This window comes from Chroicocephalus ridibundus, chromosome 2 (assembly GCF_963924245.1).
Source record: "Chroicocephalus ridibundus chromosome 2, bChrRid1.1, whole genome shotgun sequence".
NCBI lineage: Eukaryota > Metazoa > Chordata > Aves > Charadriiformes > Laridae > Chroicocephalus > Chroicocephalus ridibundus.
In genome coordinates this window covers 26,564,228-26,570,227 of record NC_086285.1, presented here as the reverse complement: position 1 = coordinate 26,570,227, position 6,000 = coordinate 26,564,228, and positions in this window count along the sequence as shown.

Genomic DNA, 6,000 nt, shown 5'->3' with positions numbered 1-6,000 from the left:
AAGCAGCTCTTTAGGATTCTGTTACATTTTACTGTTGTTTCATGAGCTCTCAGATTCACTCAGGCAATGAGTACTAATGTGAAGGTACTAAACTAGTGCAGCGTAAAGGTGATCTAGGATGTGTACAGTTGTTAGTCATTCGTGTAATATATACCATTCCAGTGCTGACAGGGGATTATGCCTTGTATGATTAGTATTAAGGGAAAGCATGGAAAGTAATCAAACAAAAACCAACGTATGCTGATTTATTGTTACTTAAAATATACACTGTTTGGAGATGGGACCTTCCAGAGACTTTTTCTTTTCCACCTGGTAACCTCCACCTTGCTCAGTCAGAGTAAGGATGCATGTCCTTCCAGTACATCATAAATACAGCTGCCAGGGCCACAGGAAAGAGCTGAACTTGCAGCACCTACCACCTTTTCTCATTGTCTTGTCCAATAGTAAGGAAGTGAGCTCAGGACTCAGTTTCAGGTCTCCTGCTGGCTTGTCCAACTTCTCCTGGCTCTTTAAAAGAAACTGAAATAAACTCCATTTCCTAATGATTTGTATTGGATTCATGCTGAGAAATCCCAGTTCTGTATCTGCTGCTTGGATTGGTTGTGCCTTCCAAGAAACACAAAACAGTCCTTCTTTCCTCTAATCTACATCCATACCCTTCATTAGCTTCAACCCTCTTTTTTTAATGACCTCCATTAGCCCATGCATGAAATGGCTACAAACATTATTCTATCTTCTTCAAGTAATATCTTCACCTTGGATTCCTCCCTCTCATTAGGGCCCCCTAACACTTCTAAGAGACACTTCAACACTTCTAAAAGGCACGCTGAGAACCCCAAGAACTGAGAAATCAGGAAAAAATTGAAGAAAAATCTCAAAATGTTAAATAACATCTAGAAGAGCATCAAGCAGTGAAGCATAAGAAGCCAAATGAAAACTAGAATGGAATTTTGTTTAGATTAAAAAAATGGAGGAAGTACAAATCAGAGCTTTAAAGTGTGGCAGTATGCTGAAATAGAGTTCTGTTTAAAGGTTATATAGGGTTCATTCACTGTTACAACTCTACAGTCCTCCTTAGGAGATACAGGATACAAGTTTATGTTGTGTACAATTGAAAAGATTCCTGTCCTTCTACTAATTTATTCTAGGGAGACAAATAGGAGAGAAGATATTATTCCATTCTTTACTTGGAGCTCCACTTCAGCAATTTGAACAGGGAGGTGCATATGCTTATTCCAAGTGACTTCTACATTTACCCCACTGGTATGTTAAAAAGAAGCTTTTTAGAGCTAGGCACTGAAATGTCAGTCTGTGGATTGAAAATCTTTTAGCCTCATGTAGGAGGGACACTATATCCTCCGCAGCTGCATAATAATATTGTTGTTTCATGACAAAGCTACGAAACCTGTCCCTGATATTTGTGCAAAAAGAGAAGAAAAGGTTGGTAAAAACACTTTGTATGAGTAACAGCACAGCTGTAGCAGGACCTTTTGGTTCCTAGAGTACACTTCCATCCTCCCAGCATCTCCCCCTCTTATAGCATCTGAGGGTTACAAAATAATGTTACAGAAAAGTATAGAGACAAGTAAAATTTCAGGCCTAAAAAGAATGTATATATTTTTAAGAAGACAGTGGATCATATCCTGATGATCCTATGCATTAAACCTCTCAGAGAGTGGGGTTGTCTGGTGTAATTATTGATTTAGATACAGAAGACATCATTTTGTGTGTGCATGTGGTCATGAATTACCAAATGATAAACTTGCTGTCACTCTCAGCAGAACAGGGGATATTAATAACCCTATTTATGAATTGTCCTTATTTACTGTCTAACACTTCATCTGTTCGTCAAACTACCCAACTGATCACCTTGACTGCAGATTAGTCATTTAGGCTTGGGTTGCATCAAACATTTATAATCAGAAGGATAGTAAGTGGAATGCTCTTGTTTGAGTACATTTGTCTGGGCGGATAGGATTAATCACATCTATATTTAGCCACCTAAAAGTTAAGCGTCTAGTCTAATCTGATCCTCAACACTTTCTCTGCAGTGAGTGAAGGGAAAGAAGCCCCCTAAAACAGTTGTGTAAGGTAGGTTGGATGAACCACCTTCTGGAGTTTCCCATGTTTTTGCGTTGACTGTAGAAGGACTCTAGATACCTAGCTACAACTAGGCACAGCTCTGAAATGGCTGGCTAGGCCTGATAAATTTAATCAATCTCTGCATGAGAGTTGAAATTCATTACTGCACTTTAGCGAGAGGAGGATCACCCCATGTTTTGCAGTTTTATCTTATGATGATTAGCCATTTTGACCCCACTTTCCTACCCAGAAGAGGAACAAACAGACAAAACCCTCAAAAGTGCCTGCATAGCAGTATGAATAAAGCAGTATTCAGAATGTAAAGAGCTCCGCACAAATATTCCTTGCAGTATTCACTCGGTTCTGCTGACGTCTATGTATACATAAACTGACTACATGAGTCAGTAAACTTTTCCGTATGATGTTGTTAACAGCCCGCAAACCTGAAAGGTTGGACTATCTCTGAGGAGCAAAACCAGCTAAATTTCCATGCCCGTTTGGGGGTTTTGGCACAGAGAGGATTGCCAGCAAATGTGTGGTACTTGTGGTTTTTGTGATGTGGACACTTGGACTGATGCACGTATTTCATTTAGCCGCTGTATGCTCATTAGATAGCAATAACTTTCCATCAGTGTTGCACTGTTCTACGCACAAATCTGTGACCTGGGCCAGGAAGTCTTCACAGTTCTTCACTGATCCCAAAAGTGTTGCCGTCTTCCAGTGCATGGTCACTCATCATAGAAAAAAGTTGATCTGAGCACAGAATGAATCTCAAGAAAGAGAAACTGAAAAACTGCATGTGCTTATTTGTGAAAGTATGTGTTTTAATTTAATTGCATTACTATTGCTTTGGCATTAAATCAAATTGCTAATCTTTGTCTAGACAGCCACCTGTATTTTTGTCACAAATGGATGGAAAATACAAAACACATAAAAGTGAGACACTGACAACTTTAATCTGCATTTTCAGATTAACCAGAAGAAATGTGCTTTGTCACTTACAAAATACACTGTAGTTCAGTTTAGGTTGGTGGAGAAACTATTATTTTCTGAAAGAGTGAAGGAAGATGACCAAGGCCCAAAAAGCACGATATTTTTATTAATTGGACACTTTCTTAAAAAAGTTTGTTTTTCTGAACCTTGATGGTTCCAGATCTACTTTCCATCTCACCTCATTCCTTACGCTCTGTATCCACGGAAAAACTTCAAAGGTTTTAAATGAGTTGGTTCAAATACTCAATATTCAAACAGTTGGGTGGAGAAAAATGAGCCATTCTGAAGTGCTCTGTGAGCAGCTGATTTAATATCTGCAGCTGCTGCTAACAAACAGAAAACCGGCCTCCTTTGTAACTTCATTTTACCGTATGTCAAACCTCAACTGCAAATATTTTAATTTTTTTTGAATAATCAAGTGCAATCAGATATGCCTGAACAGCAGCACTTTATTGCCGCTTTATCAGTCAGAGTTCTTTTGAAGGGATGCTGGTGACCAAGAAAATTTGCCAGATCAGAATGGTTATAATTGTTCATTTATTTAATCAAGTACTAAAACAATGCATGTAATTGTATTGCCAGTGATATACTATTGACAAAACAGTTTGTTGCTATGCAGTTCTTCCTGCTGTATTGATCGTTCTTTTCTATCTCAGATTAGCAATAAGCTATACAAGAAAATCTTACTTGCATAGATCAACATTTGCTTTATTAAACATAGTAAATCTACTCAACAGAGACATCTTCCTTGCTTTTATGTGTTTCTTGTTGACAGCCTTTTCCAGTGTAGGTCTCTCACAGTCATCATATCATATTGCAGGTAGATCGTCACGGGCTTTTGCAAAGGGCTCCAGACAGCAATGGACATTGCGTTTTCACTTTCACCTGTGATTTGACTGTCATACTGCAAGGTTTCTACTGTAAACATGACAAAGATAAAAGTGTGTTTGTTTCTCTAGAATTTGAAACTACTGCGATATTTGAAAGAAAAAAACAACCACCCTGAGTGAAGTCAGAAATATCCAGAGCACAGTTCAGGCAGCCTCACCTCCAGCACAGCTATCTAGGCTTCTTCTCTGCATTTTCAAGTCACATTCCCCAGCGCTTCAGAGAAGGGAGAAGGAGCCCATCACAATATAAATGAAGTATGTATTTTTCATTACTCCTGTCACTGGAAAGTGCCAACAATAACTGAAGGATTTACAGAGAAGAAAATCAGGTCCTTGTCCAGAGCAGCCAGCAGTCTGGAGTAGGTGTTTCTATATGCTGGAGATTACAGACCAGCAAGGTAAGCGAACATTGAATCACCAAAAGACTGAGAATTAAATAGCATAGCTCATTAATTCTGCAGTCTTCAGCTTTAATTTGTTCTATTTAACAGTTAGTTTTGTCTCGTTGCTGGTTCACAAGTCTGTCTTGCGAACACACAGGCTGGCATGGGAAAGACCTCTGCTAGGGCTATGTTTTGAGAAAGGTTTAAGTGTGGAGAATTACTGGTACCTCCTGGCTTTATAGAAGGATGTCTAAAGACAAAAATGACAAAGATGGATTAAAGAATAGTTTTCCGACAAAGATCTGGAAAAAATTCTGACTTAAAGGAAGTTAAAAAATTATGAACTTACACAAGCACTAGTGTAGATTGTCCTGGGAAGTGTGGAATCCCTGTTGTTGAAGGAAATAACAGGTTAGACAACATCTGGTAGTGATGAAACAAGTCTGTCTGGTACTGCTTTGAGGGATGATTCTTTTTACAGTTCTTTAATATCTTCATAATGATGAAGGGGCCTAGATGGGGGACTGTTTTTAGTCTAGATCCATTTCAGTCTTCTCTTTGTAATGGAAGTCAGTGAAAGTTCTTGTCACATTTAATGGAAAAATATTTCTTATTCTAGAGGTGTCAAGGTTTGATTTTAAGATTTAATATATAAATTAATAAGATGATTTTGGAGATTCAAAAATGCACACAATCCAAGAGGCTACCCATTCTTAAGCAAAAATTTGTACTGTGTCCAAGTGTTTGCTCATATCTACTTTTGAATCTGCTATGACCTACCTTTATATTACTTTGGAAGAGGCATGAATTAGACAGCAGACAAAATATTTTTCTGACTTCTCTCTGGTATTGCTTTGTTTTTGCCGTTGGTATTGCTTTGGTTTTGCCCTACCTAGAGAATGACATTCACATCATGAGTGTCTAGAACTCTGTTCAGTGTTGGGAAAATGGGAAGAATTCGTTCACTGTTCAGATTCATTCTGAAAGTTCATTCTGTATGTTCAATTGTGCATGTTCCTGACTGTCCAAAATCTGCGTGTGATTTCAGCCCACGGCTTCTGAGTGGTGCTCATTGGTACATTTTGAAGCCTGTACAAAGACAACAGGGTAGGCTGTCAATTCTTATTATGATTCATAGCATTCTAACTGATTAATTCAGTGAAACATGGCATAATCACACTAGGCTAGACATATGTCAGCAAAAACGACATTTGTGAAAAACACAGGACATCCCCAGCTTTACCCTGTTCGGGGGGATTGTTTTTGAAGGGGGCCAAAGGAGCTTTCCTACCTTCATTAGTTTCCTGGTCCTCTTTCACCAAAAGAGGAAGAAGATTAGATTAATCACTCTCAAATTCACTTTTAGCTATGTTTACCTTCTTCTCTAAGCAGGTACAGGGCACTCCTTTTCTCCAAGCTAACTTTGAACAGGGATAAAAGCAGAGAGGTCTCAGCAACTTGCTAGACTCTTTTCCCATATTCATCTTTCCTTCCTGTCCATGGCTCACATAGGGAAAATGTCAAAGGTGACAGCTACTGGAATTTTGCAATTAAATGTTTGTAACATAGGACCATCTCTTTCATTTCCAAGGCAGAATATGATCTTTTTGTTCCAAATTTCAGGATTCAAAGGTAATGGTGTGGGAGAATAA